This window comes from Pogona vitticeps, chromosome 3, assembly GCF_051106095.1.
Source record: "Pogona vitticeps strain Pit_001003342236 chromosome 3, PviZW2.1, whole genome shotgun sequence".
NCBI classification, from domain to species: domain Eukaryota; kingdom Metazoa; phylum Chordata; class Lepidosauria; order Squamata; family Agamidae; genus Pogona; species Pogona vitticeps.
The window spans coordinates 134179081-134204003 of record NC_135785.1 but is presented as its reverse complement, the minus strand read 5'-3'; the positions used below and the strand labels follow the sequence as shown (position 1 = coordinate 134204003).

The window sequence follows — 24923 nt, the reverse complement described above, 5'->3', positions numbered from 1 at the left end:
ATCAGGCTTGTTTAAATGTATGTAGAAAATGGAGAGAGGAAGGGAAGGTCGGTGGGTTGGTGTATGTGTGTATGAGAAAGCGAGAGAGACTGACTCAAAACTATGAAAAAAGGAACAGAGGCAAGCAGGACAAAAGGCTTGAATTAAGGGGGGGAAGGGTGGCTTCATCAAGCTTGTTTAAATGTAATGAGAGGAAATGGACATACTGAACTGAAGATACTAATTGTTGAAAATTGAGGGAAGGAGGGTGTGTGTGTTTGTGTGTGTGTGTGTGTGTGTGTGTGTGTGTGTGAGAGAGAGAGAGAGAGAGAGAGAGAGAGACTTGACTCTTTCATAAAACCATGAAAAAAGAAACCTTCTAAAATGTAATCTCCACTGCATTTAGCTCTGAAGCTTCTGCTGAGAACAGCAGAAGTCTGAAGTGTGTAGCAATCACGTTTCTTTATTTCTCATCCCCAAAGCAGACAAGAGTATCATAGTTTATTCCCAAAATCTGAATCCCATTCTTTCTGCTCCTATTCCTACTTTGACTGCAGCACCAAAAAAAAAGACTGTGGGTTTCTTTATTGAGTCAATCCATCTCATGTGCAGTCTTCCTCTTTTCTTACTGCATTGCACTTTTTCCTGTATTGCTGCCTTTTCCAGTGAGCTTGTCTTCTTATGATGCCACTGTAGTCAAGTACCATTTGGTTATTTTAGCTTGTAGTGAAAGTCCACACTTAATTTGCTTTACTTATCTTTCTGACAAGTCATGCTAGGTTCGTCATCGCTTTCCTCCCAAGAAGCAGGCATCTTTTAATTTCGTGGCTGCTGTCACCATCTGCAGTGGTCATGGAGCCCAAGAAGGTAAAATCTGTCACTGCCTCCATATGTTCCCCTTCTGTTGCCAGGAGGTGATGGGACCAGTGGCCATGATCTTAGTTTTTTTTAATGTTGAGCTTCAGACTATTTTTGCGCTCTCCTCTTTCACCCTCATAAAGAGGTTCTTTAATTCCTCCTCACTTTCTGCCATGCTTTTGTATGGTCAATGAAGCAGAAGTAGATGTTTTTTCCAGAACTCTCTGTCTTTCTGCATAATACAGTGCATGTTAGCAATTTCGTCTCTAGTTCCTCTGCCCCTTCGAAATCCAGCTTGTACTTCTGGGAGTTCTCAGTCCACATACTGCGGAAGGCTACCTTTTAGAATTTTGAATATAACCTTGCTAGCATGCAAAATAAGCTCAGTTGTACAGTACTTGGAGCATTCTCTGGCACTGTCCTTCTTTGGGATTGGGATGTAGACTGATCTTTTTCAGTCCTCTGGCCACTGCCTGGTTTGTTCCTTTTTGCACACCACACACAGAATGATTAAAGTTTTAAGAAAAGCGTGCCCCCCTCTGCCTTGGCTGTCTCTAGCAAGCACGTCATTGCTAGCACCATTCTGGCAGCCATTGATGATGATTAAAGCCTCTGTGAGCTAACAAAAATTGAATGCAACTTGCTAGGCACATTGGACACCTTACTACTCCCTATACCACCCTATGGCTGGTGTGTAATGTGTTCCAGCAAAAATAGTGTACATCTTTATTAAATTTGGTGCATCCTGCTAGTTCAGTACATAGCCTGGCGGCCATTGATACTGATGATATATCCTGCTAGTTTGGTACACAGCCTGTGAAGATTCAATAAGATTTTGAATTCAAATAATTTATGATTTCCTTCCTTTCAAATTAAGGGGGTAATGTTGGCATATATAAATTTTTTTGAGGGGAGTAAAAGGTAAAAAATTTCCCTGACCCCTGCACTAGAAGGTGAACCTTAGGTTATATTGATGACACATCTTTTACTTAAGTACACACTTACATGAAATGGCTCATGGAGGAGCTGGAAGGGGATATATAGTAGATAATAACCTCAGTATGCGCCCTCCTCATATCTCAGTGATTGTACAATCCAGGGAATACCTTGGTATATCTTTGACGATTCAGCTGCTATTCACCTTCTGTTTTGGTGCCCATAGTTCAGATATTTCAAATTCTACACCCTCTGTTCAAATCACTGGTTATCTATGACACTGAACATGCCCTTGGCAAAATTTTATTCCTCTAGGCTCCTATGGAACCACTTATTTCTTCTCTCAGAACCATTAAAGGCATTTGAGGGTAATAAAGGAACTCCAGCAAAGGTTAAGATTTTATTCTTGGTTTTCTATATGTAGCCATGGTTTCTACCAGATACTGCAGACAGTGGTTAAAATACAAACAGAGCAATGTATTTACAAGACTGGAACACAGCAGTAAAGCCTATTAAGTTGCTTTACTGGCACTTTCATTTCTTGTGTTCTTGTTCTTGTATCTTTTTCAACATTTCTCAGTACTACACCATTCTTTCTCCAATCACACTCTTTTCTAATAACTAAGCATCCTCTCCTTAACTGCAAATTCTTTCTGACCACCTAACTCTGCCTACCCTTCTACTTGTAGATGTTCTTCATAGCATTCAAAGACTTTGACAGTCTGAGACCAAGAGAAGTCGGGCACCAGTGTTGTCTGTCACAGCATCTTCGGTTAAAAATTGCTGGATGCAACATGAAAAATCTTTGACAGTGTAATTCCACCCCATGTTCAATCAGTGGCTATTTCTTCACCCTTGCAGTTGTCAAAGAATCATATAAATATCCTTGATTCTTTTGCATTTTGTGCATTTATTCAAAGAAAGTACATCTTCCTAACTGCTACATTCAGAACACTTACATTTCATCAGTTTTCTTTACACTTATCTAGTAATTTGACAATAAAAATAGAACTATATAAAGACATTTATTTTACATACAAATGAAACATCCCTTCAAAACCTCTTAGATTCTGATCCTGTGAACACATTATGGATGTAGCTGAACTCTGTGGATCTAACTTGTAAGAAAACATATTGAGGATCAGACTGCAAAGTGTTAATGTGGACATTAATCTGAGTACTACTTTTTCTTAATATGAGCCAGCTACAGTCAGCTGAGGTGAAGGAGCTAAATGCCAGTATGGGCAGGCCCCCTCAGCAACAGCAGAAGAGTTGTTGGCCTTGAAGGAAACACCTGAGGCAGATGAGGGTGGAGGCCCTAAACCCACACCCAGAGAAATGTCATGGTATGGATTATTAAAGTTAAAATGTGAATTATGAATGGGATATGTAGTCATGGAAAGTTGTGGAAAGAATCCATATTGGTTCTTTGTTAGCATGATTTTGTGCTTTGAAAATGTTTTCTCCATGAGGTGAATGGAAAGTTCCATGTAAGCAGCCTTGTCCTGAGATGATAAGGAGCCAAGACACAACACTCTTGTTTGGATCAAGACCCGAGACGAGGGGAAAAAACACCTGTAATTCTCATGGGAACTGGAGGCATGGTGAGGAGAGATTGTCCTTTACACCTATTGGTCAACATCTTGGAAGAATAGAGAAGGGCAGTCCAACGAGGAAGAAAATGGAGGATGTGGACAGGAACTAGAGACTTGACTTGACTTGACTGTAGATCTGAGAACTAGAATGGAGGATTGAGTTCTAGATGCTAATTTTTAGTGTCTTGTTAAGATGTAGTTTAGAGAAAGAATAGAGGAAGGGGGGGCTATGCATTTCCTGCCTTCCAAGCAGCTTTTTGGAACTTTTATTTTTGCTAGATGGAATTTGTTAAGATTCTAACTGCAATATCTTATGTAAATGTAACTTATGGTTTGCTTATGTAACAAACTGAATATCTCTAAACACTTTATTTTTTAATAAAACAATTATTCTTAAAATCCTAAGTTTGGTCTCTTGAACAGCAAATCTGCTGAGCCTGCTTCCAGAATAATAGAAGGGTCACAGAATGCTACTAGAGTCCTTTTTGTCCTTTGTTTGTCCTGGCAGACTCCAAAGCTCATGATTTTATCTTTGTTTTTTCTCTCTTAATTATTTATTAGAACAGATTTGTGGTAAGGGGTTTGTGTCACTGCCTGGCTGGGTTACCCGGACTCTGCTCAGCTAATTAGGAGTGCACATACACTTGGACCCTCTCTGTTTGACCATCAAGAATCCTTTAGGGGATCGTGGTGCTGACACAGCTGTGGCTGTGGGGAGTGAGCAAGGAGAGGGGAACCGGACATTTGGGAGGATGCCTGGGAATTTCCGTCACCAGGGGAGACACTGGAAGGAGCTTATAAGAGGGCGGTATCTCCAGAAGTCAGTCAGCTTATCTGAAGGCAAGTTGAAAGCTGAAAGAAAGAAGCTCCTGGGGATAGCCGGTGCTGCACAGCCTCCTCTGCTTGCTGGACACTATGCTGGGGGATTCCGCTGGCAAAGACTGTTTAACAGCCTGGACCTTTCAGTCAGGACAAGCTGCCACAAGAGCGAAGTAACTCCTTTGCAGCTGGGGGCTGGGACAGAATATTCTCTCAGCCCTGGAAGGACTGGAAGGACAGAAAGCTACCAGTTCCATCCCTGTTGCTTGGGGCTAGAGGCCCCATCCTGCAAAGGACTACACAGATACTGTGTTTTTCTTCTTTCCTTTGTATGCTGAGTCCAATAAAGCTTAACTGATCACCAGAACTTGCTGCCTCATCATGGATACAGAGCCTGGGGCAGCTCATACTTAAGTAAGAAAAGATATATTTTACACATGTCATAGAGCAAGAGCATACCTATAGTAGGATTCAATGGGTGTGAACAGACTCATTTTTAAAAGTCATGGGGGAACTGTTTCTGTTTTTTAGTTTCTATATGAAATTATAATTAAAAGATATTTATTTTGTTTTTATTGTTTAATCAGTTACTTTTAGATGTGACACATTATGAAATGAATATTCATTATTTTTTTCACTTATTTGCCACTTCTCAAGAGAGACTGTTTTATGACAGGGAACTTCATGATTGTTAATATTCTGAACTGACTCCACTTTGATTGATTAGATCCTGTAAACATATTTTCATTATCAAGTAAGAATGTTAGGAAAATGTTAGGAGAAAAAAATCAAGCATATATGTAAAAGCACCTATATTTGTTGTAAGGTTCCACTGTAGTTTTTGACGGCTCAACATCAGACCCCTTTGACATCCAAAGTGGAGTGAAATAGGGCTGTGTCCTTGCACCAACACTTTTTGGGATCTTTTTTGCTGTCATGCTGAAGCATGCCTTTGGAGCTGCAACCGAGGGCGTCTATCTCCGGACTAGATCAGACGGAAAGCTCTTTAATCTCTCTAGATTGAGAGCGAAGACCAAAGTCCAACTGAAATGCATGCGGGACTTCCTCTTCGCAGATGATGCAGCCATTGTTGCCCACTCTGCTGAAGACCTCCAACAACTCATGAATCATTTCAGCAAGGCCTGCCAAGACTTTGGACTAACAATCAGCCTGAAGAAAACACAAGTCATGGGCCAGGGCGTGGACTCACCTCCCTCTATTACCATCTCCACACAAGAATTGGAGGTTGTTCATGACTTTGTGTACCTCGGCTCAACCATCTCTGACACCCTCTCTCTAGATGTCGAGCTGGATAAACGCATTGGCAAAGCAGCCACCATGTTCTCTAGACTCACAAAGAGAGTATGGCTCAATAAGAAGCTGACGACACATACGAAGATCCAGGTTTATAGAGCCTGTGTTCTAAGCACACTCCTGTACTGCAGTGAGTCATGGACCCTTTGTGCACGGCAGGAGAAGAAGCTGAACACCTTCCATATGCGTTGCCTCCGACGGATTTTTGGCATCACCTGGCAGGACAAAGTTCCAAACAGAGCAGTCCTAGAACGAGCTGGAATTTTCAGCATGAACACATTACTGAAACAGCAACGTCTACATTGGCTCGGGCACATCGTGAGAATGGCTGATGGTCGGATTCCAAAGGATCTCCTCTATGGAGAATTAGTGCAGGGAAAGCGCCCCAGAGGGAGACCACAACTGCGATACAAGGACATCTGCAAGCGAGATCTGAAGGCCTTAGGAATAGACCTCAACAGATGGGAAAACCTGACATCTGAGCGTTCAGCCTGGAAGCAGGCGGTGCATCACGGCCTCTCCCAATTTGAAGAGACCCTTGCCCAGCAGGCTGAGGCAAAGAGGAAGTCACAAAAGCAGCAAAACCAGGGAGCCGGACAGGGGACAGACTGGATTTGTCTTCAGTGTGGAAGGGACTGTCACTCTCGAATTGGCCTTCTCAGCCACACTAGGCGCTGTTCCAAGCCCTCCATACAGAGCACGCTACCATAGTCTTTCGAGACTGAAGGATGCCTAACCTATATCTAAAATATATATAGTTGTAGTACTACTGAAAACACAATCAAACATTTTTATCCATTGGAGAAAATGGTATATAATATTTTTGTTGCCGCTCCAGTGCTCAGATAATTTTCAGCAGTATATCCCATTGTAAAGAATGGGGCAGGAAGCAGAGGGAAACAAGATAGGATGGAGTGTAGAAAGAATGCATAAGTATTATACAGGTCATTAGACTTTACCAGAGTTCCACTTCTCATTGGAAATCATCCTTTACTCTTTAAATAAATAAAACATGCAAAATCTTCTCAGTTGTAGATTTAAAAGCAATGTCAACTCTGCAACTCCTGCATGCTTTTCAAAAAATGTCTGTTTCCAAATAACCATTGAACAATGCAAAAGAACTTTGGAGAATACTATGGGTAGATAAAGTTATTCAGATGTGAACATCACATTATCATCAAATGAATAACAGAAAAGAATATCATTTATCATTGTCAGTCAATGCCAGTTCCTGCACAATGGGAAAGACTTCTGATTACTGCAAAATTTTCAAATGTCACATTATGAACTGCCTAAACTAGCCCTTTATATTTATGTTAATAATGTAGCTCTTTGTTTTGTCTTCCAACTGACTTTCTTCATTACCTCATTATTTTAATTGTTGGGATAAGAAGAAGAAGAAGAAGAAGAAGAAGAAGAAGAAGAAGAAGAAGAAGAAGAAGAAGAAGAAGAAGAAGAAACTATGAACAACCATAAAACTTTAACTTAAATTCAATTAAGGGCCCAAACCTCAAGTGCAATAAGAAAATAAGAACATTACTGACCATTTAAATTTAGGAATGGGCAAGTCTATTAAGTCCATTTCCTTGGATGTCTTGCTTTTCACATCTCCAAACTGATGTGATGCCAATTCTTTGCGGGCATTTTGAAATGGAAATCCAGGTAGATTAAATGGACAGCATTTTTTTAACATCAAAAGGAATGTGTGGGTAAAGAGAGTTGAGCTATTCCCATTCCCATTTTAGAGGAGTGATCAAGATGCACCCCATGGATCATAGTGTTTTCAGTTCCCCACTGAAGCCTCTAATACCCCACAACCCAGTGGACACCCCCAGACTCTGTGTAGATTCTTTTAGTTTTAAACAAAAGCAGCCTCCAGATAAAATTGGGGTGTGTGGCTCCAATCAACCAATTGTCCCTTTTACAGGGTGCAATTGGCCACATGGCACCTAAAACACACAGTTTTACATCCAAGGCACTAGGTGTCCTCAAGTCTTCGGAAAATGCCCACTCCACCATAGCTGGTCATCAAACTATTTCCCCAAAGCTAGGATTCAGAAGTAAATGAGCTCGAACATAAATGCCTAGAGCTCCAGACCACAGGAAAATATTATTTTATTATTTAAAACATTTTTAACCAGCCTTTTTCCTTGAAAGGGCCCAAGGTGGCTTACATCATTAAAAGGTTTTTGCCTGTTTGCAGAAGGACAGCAAAGATGGGGCCAGCCTGGCCTGCCATTACTCCCAGAGTCTGGGAGCAGCAACAGAGAAGGCCCTTTCCTGTGTCCCCACCAAATGCACCTGTGAGGGGAGAAAGGCTTCCTCTGATTATCTTAATGCCTGGCAGGCTCATAAAGGGACATGCAGCCTTTTAGATAGCTTGGGCCTATGCTTTTTAAGGGTTTATAGGTTAAAACAGCACTTTAAATTGTGCAAAAATGGATAGACAGCCAGTAGAGCTGTTCCAACAGGGGTGATATATGTTCCCTGAAACCAGTACCAGTTAACAAACTGCTTGCGGCATTTTAGACCCTCTGAAGTTCCCAAACACTTTCCAGAGGCAGCCCCAAGTAGAGTGTGATACAGTGATCAAGCTGAGATGTAACTGGGGCATTTTTCACCACCATCACCAAATCAGAGCTCTCAAGAAACGAGCACAGCTGCCACACTAGTTTTAACTGTGCAAAGGCACTCCTGGCCATTGCCAAAACCTGGGCATCCAGGTTTAGAGACAAACCGAGGAGCACCCCCCAAACTGCACACCTGTGTTTTCAGAGGGAATGTAACCCCATTCAGCATAGGCTGAATCCCTATTCTTTGATTTGCATTTCAACTGACCAGGAACACTTCTGTCTTGTATGGATTAAGTTTTGCCCTCAACCACTCCATTGCTGACACCAGAAACTGTTTTAGAGCTGAAAAAAGCTCTCTTTTTTGAGAGTTAGATGGAAAGGAGTGATAGTGTTGGGTGTCACCCACATATTGGTGAAACTGAAGCCAAACACTCAAAATAATCTCTCCCAGTGGTTTCATGTGGATGTCGAACAAAACAGAACCCTGAGAGACACAACAAACCAATGGCCATGGTGTCAAGCAGGAGTTCCCAAGAAACACCCTCTGGATCCTCCATTCCAGAATCAAAAGGGACACACTGTCCAGTTCCCAGCACAGGTTCATCCACCAATGTAAGCAAAACAGTCTCCATGCCGTAACCAAGCCTGAAGCCAGATTGAAATGGATCTAGATACTTCATCTGCTCCAGAAACCCTTCAAGCTGAGAAGCCACAACCTCCTTCAGCATCTTGCCAAGGAATGGAATATTACAGACTGGCTGGTAATTATACAACACCGTGGGGTCCAAGGAGGGTTTTTTTTTTCAATAGTAGTCTTACTACTACCTCCTTTAAGTATGCCAGGATCCTTCTCTATAAAGAGGCATTCACCATTCCTCAAACCCATTTGTCTAGTTCCTCTCTGAAAGCTTTTATAAGTCAGGAAGGGCAGGGGTCCAGGAGATTAGTGGCAGCCTTCACTTCTCCAAGCATCCTATCCACATCATCAGGCTGCAAAAACTGAAAGATATCCATTAATAAAAGACAAGCAGGGGCCACAGTTACATTTACAGAACCTGTATTAACTACAGCATCTAAGTCAGAGCAGATCTGATTGATTTTGCCTTCAAAGTGCCATGCAAATTCCTCACAGTGAGCTCTAGTGTGGCCTTTATTCTCTTCCTGGGGGCTGGGATGTAAAAGGCCATTTCACGGGCGACTATGCAGATGCAATGGTAGCAGAGAAGATTGACTTCTTAGCCGCCACCACTGCCATGGAATAGGTCTTCCAAGGGATTCTAGCACATGTTCAGTCAGATTCACTCTGTGGTGCCCAAGCCTCCCTGAGTGCTTAGCACTCGGCCAGAGCATTCAACAGGCCACTTTCCTACCACCTTTGTGCTGAGGCAAATCCCAAGACCTCAGCAGTGTGTAGCGTAAGCCCCTTGAATAAGTCTGACCTTAAAAGAACACTTTACTTTTACCCAGTACTTTGCAAATACAGACACATAGGCTTTGTGATTCCTTAGAACTCACAACAGCTCAGTTAGGTAGGAATCTTAATGATATCTAGTTTGTGGCCCTCTCCAGACCCTGCTGTGCAAGAGACCAGTCCTTTGTAAGAATTTTTACAATTATTTTATTAGAAAAATATTGTTTCACAGAATCAGTTTATGTTGCTCAAGCTTTAGCATAAAGAACATATTCAAAGATCATTACAGTTAAATAAAATAACTAATCCCCACTAAAATAATAAACACTACTAAGCTGGGCTAAGGTGGGCTAGCCCCACCTCTTTCTTTCTCCTTACTTACATTCTTTCTCCTTCAAGCCACATACTCAAGCCATCAAGTTCTTTCTCTCTCCCATCATTTTCTACATTCTCTAACTCCTCCCTTCTTCTTGACACTTCATGGCTGTTAACCAATTAGCCTCAAGGGGCTATAACACCTTCCTCCTCCCTCAATTCCCATGGAGATCCAGGTGTTTTATCTCTTCTCCAATTGCCTCGGAATGTTGAGTCTTTCACGGGCTCCTTGGTCCTACCTTCAGCTTTATCTCAAACCATGCTGTACCACTCTTCAGAAAAACACTCTCATAGCACTTAGAAAAACACATCCCAATGTCTCTCAAGTAATCTTCACAAAGAACCTGTCTGACTCCATCTTATATTGCTCTGACTACATATCCCACACTGCTTCAACTCCATGACACACTCTGAGTTTTCTGCCATCATCGCTCTATTCTCTGTCCCATTCGTTTCATCACCACCTGCTCCCGCATAAACCAGGGAGGCATTTTGACTCCATTGCATGGGAGAGGATGCTTAGGAGTGGTTGCATCAACAGCCTTGGACATTTTCCCATTCTAGAAATCAATCAGAGCTTCAACAGAATCGTCTGCCAAGGTGACAGGAAACTGTCAGAATACAGAAATTTTGTAGGCCTGAACCTGAATAACTGTATTATTAACGAGCTGCCACTGTGCACAGATGTGAGTATGCTGAGTCACTCTGAAGATGATGCAATGTCTGGAAATAAGAAGACACCAGGTGCAGAAGATGAAGTCATGTGTATTCTGATTGGACTAGAGATGCCATGTATATGTATATAAGTGAACAGTGTCTTTGTATCATTCTCTTCTCTCTCCACCATTTGCTGCAATCCACTATGTCCATTTGTGTAATGATGTCCTGCCATGCTGATGTGATGCCTGCCTGTAAATACTGTAAATACAACCGTCTTGCAAAAGAAGAAGAACTTGTAAGTGTCTTCAATAACTCTGCGTTTTCCTGTCACCAAATCCTTGACAGAAACTCCTCAAGAGCCACAAGGAAACCATTTGAATACATTATCCTCCTAGGGCAGACGGTCTTAAATGTTCCCCCATTCTGCAGATGCTCCATGTTCCAGTGAGATAACAATCTATCCATGACAATGGAACTACAGATAGTTCCTCCACAGCTAGGTCACCAACATTTACCCCAGTATAGAAAAAACAAGTCTAAAGTGTGTCCTGCAACATGAGTGTGTGCAGATGCCATTTGTGACAGCTTCATCATTGTCATGGAGGCCAATGCCTTAGCATGGATGTTGTTGTGCCCCAGCATAACAAACCCAGGGGGACTACAACACCACACTTGAGAGCAGGTCAGCAAGCTCAGGCAGGGAGACTGCTGAGCAACAGGGTTGAAAGTACACCAACAGAATCCCTATTCTGTCCTGGGCTTCCACTTTCAAATGCACACATTCAGACCGCAATATGCTCGACTTGGTTTTTTCCACCGAGTGTAATGAGCGTGGTCTGATGGTGACTGACCTTGTGTCAGTCCCCTTGTCATGGTCAGACCATTACCTAATAAAATGTAACCTCACAATGGCGCTCTCCCCTCGGAGGGAGCATGGATCTATTTTGATGGTCCGCCCTCGAAGGTTACTGGATCCAATTGGTTTTCAGGATACCATGAGAGGGATTCCAGCAGAACTGTCTGGCGCTCCTGTCGAAGCTCTGGTCGATGGTTGGTTCTCCGCCGCTACTAGGGCTGTTGACACGATCGCACCCAAACGCCCTCTCAGAAGCAGAGCTCGGCCAGGACCCTGGTATAGTCAGGATCTACGAGCGATGAAGCGAATAAGGAGATGGCTAGAGTGCGCTTGAAGAAAGAAACCGACGGACTATAGTAAGATAGCTGTCAGGATCGCAACTAACCGTTACCTAGCCAAGGTAAAGGCTGCTAGAAGATCTTACCTCGCTGACCGGATAAGCGAAGCTTCCAACCAGCAGGCGGAACTTTTCCGTATAGTTCGCGATCTATCCAGAATTGGTCAGGGTGAAGGGCCTCCCACTAGCATCTCACCTGACCAATTTGCAGCGTTTTTTAAATCCAAAGTGGAGGCCATCCGCCGTGACCTTTCTCCTTTTTTAAATACAATGGATCGAGCAGAGATGTCCAGCACTCCGTCCTGCCCGGTTATTCTTGACTCCTTTCAGCCTGTAACACCAGATTTGGTAGGCAAGGCGCTTGATCGCTGTCGGGCCACCACCTCTTCTCTCGACCCTTGCCCGGCCTGGCTAATCAAAGCAGCCAGGCCGGTAACAACTGAATGGGCCACTGCAATAATTAATGGGTCTCTCCAGGAGGGCAAGGTCCCCCTCGCCCTCAAGGAGACACTCATTAGGCCCATTAGGAAGAAACCAAATTTGGCGGCGGACGAAATTGGCAATTATAGGCCCGTCGCCAATGTTTCCTTCCTCAGCAAAGTGGTTGAGAGGGTGGTGGCAGATCAGCTCCAGGCGCTCTTGGATGAAACCAATGCTCTGGGCCCATTTCAGTCGGGCTTCAGGCCGCGCTATGGTACAGAGACGGCACTGGTCGCACTGTTGGATGACCTGTTGAGGGAGGCCGATGGGGGCAACATGTCCTTGTTGGTCCTCCTCGACATCTCAGCTGCCTTTGATACCGTCGACCACGGTAACCTCCTGGGGAGGCTCTCCGAGTTGGGAGTCGGTGGCCTGGCACTCACCTGGCTCCGCTCCTTCCTGGAGGACCGCCCCCAGAGAGTACAGCTTGGGGAGAGAGTCTCGGCCCCGTGGAATCTCAATTGTGGGGTTCCACAGGGGTCGATCATCTCCCCAATGCTGTTTAATATCTATATGAGGCCGCTGGGCGGGGTCATCAGGGGGTGTGGGGCATCGTGTCATCAGTACGCTGATGACACACAGCTCTACATCTCCTTTACACCAACTTCAGTGGATGCCGTCCGGTCCCTGCAGCGCTGCCTGGACACTGTACTGGAATGGATGCAGTCAAATGGATTGAGGCTGAACCCGGACAAGACGGAGGTCTTGAGGGTGGGCGGCCCTTCCGTCAGCGACATAGGTGACTCCCTCTCCTTTGGAGGGACGACCCTTGCCGCAAAGAGTGAGGTCCGCAGCTTGGGAATACATCTGGACCCGGCGCTTACCATGGAAACCCAGGTGGCGTCCGTGGTCCGCTCCGCCTATTTTCATCTGTGGCGGATTGCCCAGCTGCGACCATATCTTGATCGGGGGGCCCTCACTACTCTAGTCCATGCGCTCGTAATCTCGAGATTAGACCATTGTAATGCGCTCTACGTGGGGCTGCCTTTGAGGCTGACGCGGAAACTTCAGATGGTCCAGAATGCAGCAGCCAGGCTCCTTAGTGGGGTGAGAAAACACCAGCATATCTCCCCCACCCTGGCTGCTTTGCACTGGTTACCCATCCATTTCCGCGTTGACTTCAAAGTGCTAATGATCACTTATAAAGCCCTAAACGGTTTGGGACCTCAATATTTGGCAGACCGTCTTCTCCCACCCAGATCTACCCAAATCACCCGACATAGCCAGCAGGGGCGGCTGAGGGGTCTGACGCCGAGAGAGGCCCGGAAGGAAAAAACAAGAAACCGGGCCTTCTCAGCGGTGGCTCCTCGGCTGTGGAACGCCCTTCCAACAGAAATTCGGCTGGCACCCTCGCTGGGTGTTTTTAAAAGCCAGTTAAAAACTTGGTTATTCAAGCAGGCCTTCCCTCCAGTCAATTAAGTCTTTCTCTTTCTCTTTTTCTTTTTCTTTGCTATTCCATCTTGGTAATCCTCTCTTTAAATTAATTGTTTTAAATTGAAACTGTAGTTGTAATTTTTATGATTTTATATATTTTTATACTGTTTTGTTTTATTTTGTAAGCCGCCCCGAGTAGACATGGTCTAGAGGGGTGGGGTAAAAATCAAATAAATAAATAAATAAATAAATAAATAAATAAATAAAAACTGGGGGGGATGTGGCACCTCGTGAGGGTGATAGAACCACAATAGACCACTGCAACTCTACCTCCCAGGTCTTGCTTGCTGCTGCACAGAAAATCCTGGTGGACAAAGATGGGTGAGATTGATACCCCCAGCCTCATCCAACCAAGTCTCTGTTTCTTTGAGCAGCATTTTTTTTACTGCATATGATACTTGCAATGAAATTTGACAGTTTGATTAATAAAAATCTGAGGATATAGGTATAAAACCTCTGCTAGATCTACTTTTACACACACACACACACACACACACACAGAGTACACAGTATGCCAGTTTACACAAGCAGTGGGATGAAACTGTAAATTCCCACATCAGGCTGTAGACCAAAGACCATACAGTGGTGCCCAGCATGACAATGTTAATTCATTCCGTGAATGTTTAGCGAAATATCATGTAGCGAAAACCATTCCCCTGTTGGAATGCATTGAAACCTGTTTAATGCGTTCCAATGGGGAAAACACCAAATAAATAAATAATGAATGAATGAATGAATGAATGAATGAATGAATGACAAAAAAGGAAGGAAGGAAGGAAGAGAAAGAAAGAGAAAGAAAGAAAGAAAGAAAGAAAGAAAGAAAGAGAAAGAAAGAAAGAAAGAAAGAAAGAAAGAAAGAAAGAAAGAAAGAAAGAAAGAATGAATGAATGAATGAAAAGTTAAAACAGTACTATTCAGGAAAAGATTTAACATATGACCTTGCTGAATGCATAAGCTAACACACAATAGTAGGATTTTAATGCATTGTATAGCGCTCCAATGCCGATTTTCTACTATAACATTCTTATATTGTATGTTGTGCACCAAGTATATCTATCGTGAAAGAAATATGAGAGACTAAAGTGTGATGTGCTTCATGCATAATCAGTCACCAAGGTCTCTTCCCGATTATACACACATGTCCTGCTGCATCCAATTATGGCTGCATAAAGGAATTGTGAGACAGCTTTAGGAATAAAACACATTGACATAAAATTGTAAACAAAGTTCTTATGAAAAATAGAGAGGGAAATAGGATTTTTATTCTCCTTTCTGAGGCAAGAAGAAATAGTTACTGTGAGGAAGCAGGCCATAGAACATAGAGAATACCTTCTGAGAGAGAGAGAGAGAATCCCCCTCACAAGGGCTTTCTTTGCAACACTGTTTGCTGTCATTTCCACAAAATTCTAGAAAGCTTTCATAATCCACCTGGATTTGGAGGAGATTTCATGTAAGCCCTCTGTTTCTCATACCATCCCACTTAAGACATTGTAAAGCTACTCCTTTCTCCAGATTAAATTTTACTTGACAGGCTTCACCATACTGGGAAGGTGGGGAATAAAGGACCTCTATCTATGCCATGAAAAGCAGCATCCCAAAGCATTGTGAGCTCTGACTTCAAAGCATGCCTATATCTGCAGAACTCTTGTTTATTGGTAAGGGATTCCTTGAAGGTGATTTAATAAGGTCCTGTTTGCTTTCAGAAATCACTTCTTCTGCACAATACTGATTGTATTAAAAATTGGAGTTGCTTCCAATATAAGCCTTTTAATGAGGTACCATGTGAAAAAAAGCCCTGCCTTCCTTTAGGGCCCACCTAGCCCAGTAGCTCCTTGGATTCCTGTCTTGCCCGTTCACCAAGTTTGTCCAGATAGCAATGTGTATCTGTTGCGACTGACAATATTCTGGGCAAGTATGACCATCTCAACATGCGGCGACAGCATCTTGAGCACTCTAGGTTCCCCTCCAGCCAGGCTTTGCCTGCCCCATTATGATTTCTGCCTACGGTCTACCAAACTACTTTTCACATGCATCTATTATAGCCAAGCTGACTGTCACCCTTCTTATATTTCTGCATCTGTTTCTCCTCTCTAATTGTAGAAGGTTTATATTTTCCCTGCTGATGGAAATAAACCCTGCACAGCTCAAAGGGACTTATTGCTGTGTAAACACAATTGGATTTTACCAAAATTCATTGGCTGAAATCCAGCTCTGATTAAAGGCTTCCTTTGTGGATTTTGGGGTACAAACAACTTTTTTGCATTGTGAATGAGCTGAATGCACCCTTGAGTCCTCCCATCCAGAGAAAGGCAGTCTACAAATGAGACTTAATAAATAAAATAAATTTTGGAAGTATTTAATCAATGGTGATTTGCTTTTAATCAGTAGCAACTTGCAGGTAATTATGACATCATGTTGTGCATGCAGAGTAATGCAACAAGATTCTAGCTACTAGCTACAGTCCTTTTATTCCACTGAACCTAATGTGGCTTACATCTGAGAAGACCTGTTTAGTTTTGTATTGAATTTCCTGTTGCTGTCAATGATATGTATTTCCTCTGGGTATTAACTTTTTCTAGATTTGCCAATTGTTCAGATTATAGGATGAAAATACAAGAGTCTTAAAGATGTATAAGTACTTTAATAATTCTCTGAATAAATTCAAATAATACATTAACACCTGGCATAGACAATATGTTTAATAATAATACCCATCCTTTATGGTACATTAGCTCCTTCTAGAATGAGTAATATCCTAACAGCCATGTCACAAAAGTTATAAATATGGGTTAACATCTAACATAATTGCATATAACATAACTTTACATAATGCAAAGCTAACAAATCAAATTATTGTAATACCTTCTTGTAGATGCTATTATCATTCATATCTCTCCGAAAACCAAATTTTGAGTGTTCCTATGATGAATTGTATTTACTTCCTTCAGGATTTAGATTATTTTGCTCTTTATCAGAATTAGAGCTATAATGCTGACTATTCCTCATTATGTGCCTAATTAATTCACAGTATTAAAAATTCATCATACTTTGTTCAGATCAGGCAAGCCAAAACCTTTTAATTTCACTGTACTGAGAAGATTAATTCTTTTTCTGCTACTGTAAGGGCTAATAATTTATTTATATTATCCAATCAATCAAGAATCATCATCCCCTCTTCTTTTCCCCAGAAGTGAACACAAGCTTCAAGAACTTTCTTCACTGTAAATTTAAAGTACAATAATTTAGAATTAGTGTCAACCATTTAGAATTAATGCCCCTCAGACCAACAAAGATAATGGCCTACATTGGATGTTTATTTCCTTGCTGCGTAATCCAGGGCTTTTGAAACTCAGCAAATCCATTGGATCATTTCTCTCCATTTTTCCTCTTGTTCACTGATGTTTGTGTTAGGACTGTGGTTTGCACTCTTATAAGCCCTGCCCAGTTGAACTGGCGTTAAACTAAGTTTAACTTAGTTTCAATGGAAAACTCAGGTTTAAGGTGAACCAACATCACACTGCCAAAATAGCAATATGAACAGGGAAAGGAGGGCTAAGGTTGGGAAAGATACTTGAGTACTCATTTCTGAGTTATATAAACTATAAAAGATGGTTTAAGTGGCCCAGGATGAATGACTAAAGGCCCAAGTATGAGTGGGAGATAAACTATCATTAGAATAGGGGATGCCTTAAGTGACGATTGTATTTGATTTTCACTGCAGGAGCACATATATATTTCTCCCCCCCTTTTTCCCCCTTTTAATTTTTTGATATTGTTGTTGGTTGTTTCTGTTTTATTGAATACTACTTTATTCTTGTTCTTTACTTTTCTCTCTCTTTGTCTTGTACAAATCATACTCATATAATCACATTAAATATAGTAAATTTAGGAGTGAATATTGTTGTTGCAAGCTTTTCATCAGAAGCAGGGCTATAAAGAAACTCTAGCAGCTTATCAGACCCAAAAGCAAAAATAGTGTTCAACTTTAAATCAAGACAGTCTTTAAAGAATTTAACTAGAAGTACACATTCCTTATACAGTGGTGCCTCGCTAGACGATTGCCTCGTGGGATGAAAAACCCACAAGATGATTGTTTTTTGCGATCACTGTGGTGCCTCGCAAGACATTTTTTCTATGACTGTGCTTCAGCAAGAGGGCTGGTTTTTTTAGACTGATGCTTCGCAAGATTTTTTTTTTTTTGTGGAGACCAATGCATAGGGAACCTCACAAGACGATTTTTTCACAAGAGAACGATTTTCATTGAATGAATTAAAATTGTCTTGGGAGGCACCACTGTATTTCCCTTTGAAGGTTTATGCAGATAAAAGCAGTCTTCCATAGGAAGAAATGCATTTTAAAATTAGTTTATCATGTCAGTAATATGGAGGTCCAGTTCTCACCTGTGCATCCCTCCCGAGCGGAAGTGATGTCCAGCCTTTCTGTTCTATAAACGCTGAAGCCCCTAGACTTAAGTTGCTCCCCCAGGATGATTTGCCGGCATACTGTGCTGCCCAGAACACGAAGCTATGCCAAAACAATTTAAATCGTCTCCAACTGCGGAGGAGGAGCTTCGTCTTGGTGAAGCTAGCAGCTCTCGGGAATAGCTCCTGGGGAAAGCTAGAACCACTTCGGTCTGGGACCCTCCCAGAAACGGGGGAACCGAGGAAGAGTCAGGAGAGACCCTTCTGCAGCAGCTGGTGAGCCACAGAAGTTAGAAGATTGGGCAGCAACTCGATTTTTCTTTCTTCTGGAAATTCACATCAGCACAGACGAAGACGGGCGCCATTTTTGGCAACTAGCCAAAGACAGCTCCGTTCGCCGAGAATAAGAAAACAGAAGCACGGCGAAAGTATACATCAAAGTAAGTGGAAGCCCTTGTTCTATGAAAAACCTCATTAAATAAAGAACAAGTGATTGTGTGCAAATTTATGACCAAATGAGATAAGGAGCGGCATTCCTAGCATACCAGCTTTACTCAAGCTGAAGGTCGAGTTATTTCTAAAGGAACAGCCAGGCAGAAATAGCTCGTGTCTCCATTAAAGGAGGAAAAATAACTCTTGAAGAATCAACTGACAGGCTTTGAAAAAATAAATTCTGTTGCAAGCTGTTCACTTTGGACCCTTTTCCTCTTTGGATATATATTTTTAGACTGTGTGGGACTCTGCTTTCCGTGGATAATATATTTGCCGGGACTCTGATTGCTGGACCTCCCTTTTCGGGGGAGGAGAAGGAAGTCTCTGGAAGTAAAAGGAAGAAACGGACTGTGAGCTGTGAACTGGGGGCTATGTGGTTTGAACTGAACTGGGATCTTGACAAATGACATTCTAATAATAGAGTCTTGCTGGGTGAAGGTTAAAACAAACTTGGAGAAGAGAAAAGAAGGGAAAAGAAGAAGCAACCGGTCTGAAGATATCAGCGACGTGTAAAAGGACTGGACTACAAAGACACTTGAGAGATTTATGTTTTAGATTCCATCTCTTACTTGAATGTACCTGCTATCTTATTGCTAATATGGTATAGTTGCAAGGTGAAATATTAGAAATATTGGCTGTGTATTGGGGTAAAGGGGAGAGGGAATTTTAAGTGAAAATAGTGGAAACAGAAAATGGAACCTCCCCCTGAGAAAATTACAGATCGGTGGCTAGACTGGAAAACCTCTTTTCAGATGTCACTGTTGCAAAAATTCATGCAGGTAAATTATTATATTGACCAGATGGAAGACGTGATTGGAGGCTCTAGGGGAGGGAAGGTAGCGGAGGTTAAATTACACCAAAAAGAGATCTCAGAACCGGCTGTATTGATGAAGATATCAGATAATATACAAGGGATGGAGGGCCACCCAGTAAGCGATGTAGCGATAGCAGATAAGGAAACTGAGGTTGAAAAGCAAACTTTGAATGATATTGTTTCCCCTTTTAAAATATGGAAGAAAAAAGAGTCGCAGAAACAAAACAAGCACAGGGAGGAAAGGGGAGGGGAGAGCAGGATTTATATTATTTTGGGTCTGTCGAGTGTATTCTCAAGAAAAAAGGAGGGTGAAAGAGGGGATATATTTCACAATTGGCCTTGGTGTTCTGATGCTGTGGGAATAACATAGATTTAAGCTGTATTACACGTATAAGTTGAAAGCTAAAGAGGTTAATACATAGACAAAATAGTCAAAAGAAGAAGAAGAAAAAGAAGAAGAAAGATGAACCTTTATTGGAACATGAAAAGATTAGATGTTTATATACTTGATATGAAAGATTGAATGATTATGCATTTGATGTTTTCTTATTCTCAAAACCCTTTTTCCATCCCCCCACTGCCCTTTGCCTTTTGTATTCCTTCCCCATTACCCAATAGTTTTGAAAATAAAATTAAAAAATTAAAAAAAATCATCTCCAACTGCTACAGTTCCCTGCACCTGTAAAACAAACACAAAGATGGCCAGCAATCAGCCTACATCTGTAATAGCATATGAATGTACAACTGACATTTGTTTGATGATCAATGCCCCATTGTAGATGATCACGGAGCAAAGGTTGAAATGATGTGGGTGATCACAGAACAAAGGGAAGGCAATTAGCCTTCAAAGAGAAAACAAAGAAGTGTCAACAACAGATGTTGAATCCAGTGGGATCACAAGGCGATGCCCTGAGAACTCTTTTTATTAACATAGCACGATTACACAGAATATTGAAAGAATTCAGATAGGACACTAGTTACCTAATCGCCACTAGGATTGGCTGGAGAAAATCTTTGAATTTATTCCCTAACTCTAAGGGAAAAGGCAGAATGAGTAGGTCGCCCCACCTGCTGGCAGCTGCCACTTCTCTGCCAGGAGAGTTTGCTCTTCACTGTAACAGATAACAGCTAAGGGCCTTGGGCAGAAGCTTCCCACACCCCATCCTTTTAATAGCTTCAGGACCATATACCAGTGCAGCAGCCATAGACGCTGCCCCTATTCTAAATGAGTGTGTCCCAAAATGCAATTCTTGCAACCCAATACATTGCAGTGCTAACTCCGTTAGCTTCCAAAATTGGTATTAAGTAAGTGGGAGGCCATTGCTATGGCAAAATAAATACCCGCGATGATCCCCCTTCAATGTCAAATAAGCTACCATGGCATATTTCTTTAACTGAACATTGACTCGAAGTGCTATTGACTCCCTTACCTCTTAGAGTGCCTAATGCATATAGAAACCTTGTTTGCTACCATTTGTACTTCCTCGTTCTATAATGCTACCAGCCTCCTTTTTGTTTTACTTGCGGCAACAACTTCACTGACTCGAAGAGCCCTATAAAAGGCAATGATGCAGCCCTAAACAGAACCACTTCAAAACTATCCATACAGATATTTGCCCAAATTTCACTAAGCTGTACTAGAATTGCAGGTGTAAATGGAGTTCTGTCATCTGGAAGCCTGACCCTTTTCTTACTCCATCCCTCAATCATTTTCCTAATAAGATAGTTGCCTGTGTGATTGGGGTATCCTTGTACTTTTGGATAAAATGCTAAAGCCAACATCTTACGTTGAATAGAACTAAGTGATAAGCCCTTTCTATGCAGATATATTGCAAATAGTTGCAAATGTTCTATCGGGGCTGGCCATATCACCTGTAATCACACAGTAGACCTACTACTACTGTCTTTAAACTCACAGCTGAATACCCCTTACAAGTCCTGGGAGCCAATGTTAGCCCTATTGCACACTTGGCTTCATCGTGCAAATTAGTCAGCTCTCCAGAGAAAGACTCTCAAGACACTTTCTGGCTCCTGGCACCAACTTCCTGAACTGTTCTATCTGTAAATATGACAGGGCATTTGCTTTACTGTTATCCAGCCCCGGAATATGCCTTGCTTGTACTACTAAGTTAAACTGCAGGGTGCGCAGTGTGAACATTCTCACCAACCTAATGACATGTTTTGACTTGGACAAAAGAGTGTTAACTACATGAACCACTGTATGGTTGTCATACTAAAAGCACACTACAGAATTGGCCTACTCCTCTTTCCCACAATAGGAAATAGTTCCAGAAATGTCATTGTGAACTTGAATCATGCCAGCTCACCAGCCACCTGCCTGTGTACCATCTTCCTCTAAAGTAAATGCCAAAACCCTGTGCACGTGAGGCATCAGTTTGCACATGGATGTCAGCACCCATTGGAAATCTGACATCCAAAACGAAACTTCATTAAAGCCATCTAAACACTTGTTCCAAACCAGTAGGTCCTGCCTCATACCTCCTATAACTCTGGTTCTATGCAAAGATCTCCATAATCCACTCATGGTATCACATAGCCTCCTAAGGAAAGCCAGCCTGGTGCTACCACTCAACAAGCAAATTTCAAATGCCCCACTGTTTCCTGCAGTTCCCTGAGTGTGACCTTTTTCTTACCCATGATAAGCTCCCAAAGTTTAATATCTGGGAGATGACACGTCTGTGTCTCTGTTTCTAATTTTATTCCCAGGAAAGTCAGAATCGATGATGATCCCTCCATCTTTTCTTCTGCTAACAGCAGCCCCAATTCCTGAGTCACGTCCTAGAAAACTCTCAAAAGCCCCCCCTCATAATAAAAAATCATCCAAATAATGGGCCATACTGGACAGTCCAGTCCTGCATCTATGGTTCCATTCCAAAAAGGAACTGAAACACTCAAATGCCACATAGGAGATGGAACAGCCCATAGGGAGAGCCCTTTCTATACAATACACACCTTTGAAAAAGAAGCCCAGCAAGGAGATCACAATCACCTGGATGTACTGGCAGCAAATGAAAAGCCAACTTAATGTCTGATTTTGCCCTCACCATGCATATTGTGGTGTCAAATAATGTATAATGTATGGAGCACAACTCCCAAAGTATGGTGTAACTTACTGAATCTCTCTCTGGAAAAGAAAGATGATGTATCAATCTAAACCCTACACCTTTTTAGGTACCATGTCTAAGGGCAATATCAGAAGATGGGGCATGGGTGACTGTTCAAAGGTGCCCCAAATCCTCTCTTCATGAACTCCCTTATCAATATTTTCTCTAACTACATGTTCCATACCCGTAACCGATTTCAAGTTCTCAGATCACAGACTCTTTCTTTCCCCTACTACAGGTATCCTAAAGCCAAATTTGAATCCTTCTAACAGGTATTCTGCCTCATCCTTCCTTGGATAAGAATTCAACCACCTTTCCAACACTGATACCTTAATGGGGCCGGGGCCCTTCTACAGGAGGATGCCTACCCCCATCAGCTTTCTTTCCACTACATACTTCCTTGCCCCTGGCTCTCTGTCCTCTCTTAAAACAATTGGAGCCTGCGTGCTGGCCTCCACAAACAGAGCATTCGTGTCTATATTGACATGTTTTTCGAGAGCAGCTCTCGCTGAATTAAATTCCCAACATAGCAGGTGGGGTTGAACCACCTGCCCCGTGGCTACATGGGGATTATTGGGTTGGCCTGCTCTATGAATTAGATGTCCACTATCAAATCTTTCTTCCACAGCTGGCCTCACTGGTGTCATGAACTGCAACCATAGGCCCGGCTTAGACTCATCCCAATGCATGTTAGAATGCCTGATCATAAAGAAGCCATGTGTGGCCTGGGTAGTCCACGTATGCCCTATAGATCAAATCCAGATACTGTACTAACAATTGGGAACTCCAAGGATGTGCCTTCACAATTACCCCAAAGTAGATGAGGGAACCAGGCAACCAATTCACCCAAGAACGTTCAGGCTTCTTACACTTATGCCTTTCCTTCTTCCTTTTATCCTCCTTTTCTATATCCTTTACATCCACTTTTCTGTTTAACAGAAAAGATCAACATAGTCTCCTTGCTATTTTTTTCTTTTGTGGCTGGAGTCAGGTGATTCCCCCAAGGCCATGGCATAATCCCCAAATGTGAGTGCCTTAAGTGGAACAGGGTTATAACCTGTGTTCGGCATCAAGGGATATGACCAAAACCCCACTCCTGGAGGAAGCCCAAGTGGAGCAGAGAAGGTCCATTCCATGTCCCAGCTGCCCATCCTTGTAATGGTAATGCCTGTGCTTGACAAAATGAGCTCCTTGGATTCCCCACACTATACTGCTGTGTATTGGGCACTTGTGCCTGGCTAAAGCCAGACTAAGGCCATGTGACCAGAGTAGGCTTAGTGTCAGGTGCAACTGCTATCTCACCTGTAAGGGGAACCACAGCTGGCTCCTGCCCTAAACTCACCACCTCGGTGACCTGGACTGGTTCCGTCAACATATTGCACGGACCAGCCATGTTGCTCTGATGTGGTCTGGCCCTACTCGGTCCAGCTGAAGGCCTTGTCTATTCTGAGCTGCACGTTCAGCCTCCCACTCCAAAATTTTAGCTTGTAACACTTCCCAAGCTGGCCAGCTCTCCTCGTCTGAAGATGATCTGGGTGGAGAGACTGCATGAGCAGCCCTATGTTTTGCTGGCTGTTTTCCTTTTCCTTTACGCTGGCCCTCCTTGGGACCCATAGTTATGTTCACTATCCCTTTCTTAAACAAACAATAACCCTTACAGGGCAACTTGCCTAACCTTAATACTTCCACAGCCCCTTACCTGTGTATCTGCAGGAGTAGCCTCTAAAACAACACTATTTCAAATGTGGTAGCTTCCTAATGCCTTCCTTTATATGTATTCATATATTCATAAAATATGAAATGTGGGAAGGGGTGGGCCCTCTGTCTCAATTAGCTTGATGGAGAGCTCCTTCCGTTCTTGTTTTTTTAAATATATCATAGCTGCCTCAATTCCCCCACCCTTTTAGTTAGTATTAATTATTAAACTAATTATTCAATGCAATAATCCTTTCCCCTTGTTTTTGTATTTATTTTATTATTTTTATTTTATGGGTGTTTGGAAAAAAAGAGGGCAGTTCTCCACCAGTTGCCTAGACCCTCAGCCTACTGCTTCAGACTCAAAGGGCTGAGCCCTCTAAAGGCCTTGCCCCTGACCTCAATTAATTAAAATTTGTCAATAATTTTTTCCTTAGAGGATAATGTTCTATCTCCATTCTATTTATTTACTTATTTACTTATTTACTTATTTACTTATTTACTTATTTATTTATTTATTTATTTATTTGTCTGTCTGTTTGTTTGTTGTTGGTTGGTTGGTTGGTTGGTTGGTTGGTTGGTTGGTTGGTTGTTGTGGGTTTTTGGGCTCTTTGGCTGTGTTCTGAAGGTTGTTCTTTCTAACATTTTGCCAGTCTCTATGGCTGGCATCTTCAGAGGACAGGAGTAGCACTCCGTGCTCTGGTGCAGTTTGTTTCAAGATGCTGGCCACAGAGACTGGTGAAACGTTA

At 42.4% G+C, this 24923-nt stretch overlaps 1 long non-coding RNA gene across 1 annotated transcript in view; it reads left to right on the top strand.

Moving 5' to 3' along the window:
* Positions 1-23811, top strand: part of LOC144588275 (uncharacterized) — an 84530-nt gene extending 60719 nt beyond the window's left edge. Inside the window, exon 2 of the long non-coding RNA XR_013543766.1 lies at positions 19844-23811. This is a non-coding gene — a long non-coding RNA (uncharacterized LOC144588275). The remainder of the gene's footprint in view (positions 1-19843) is intronic.
* Positions 23812-24923: the final 1112 nt, after the last annotated feature.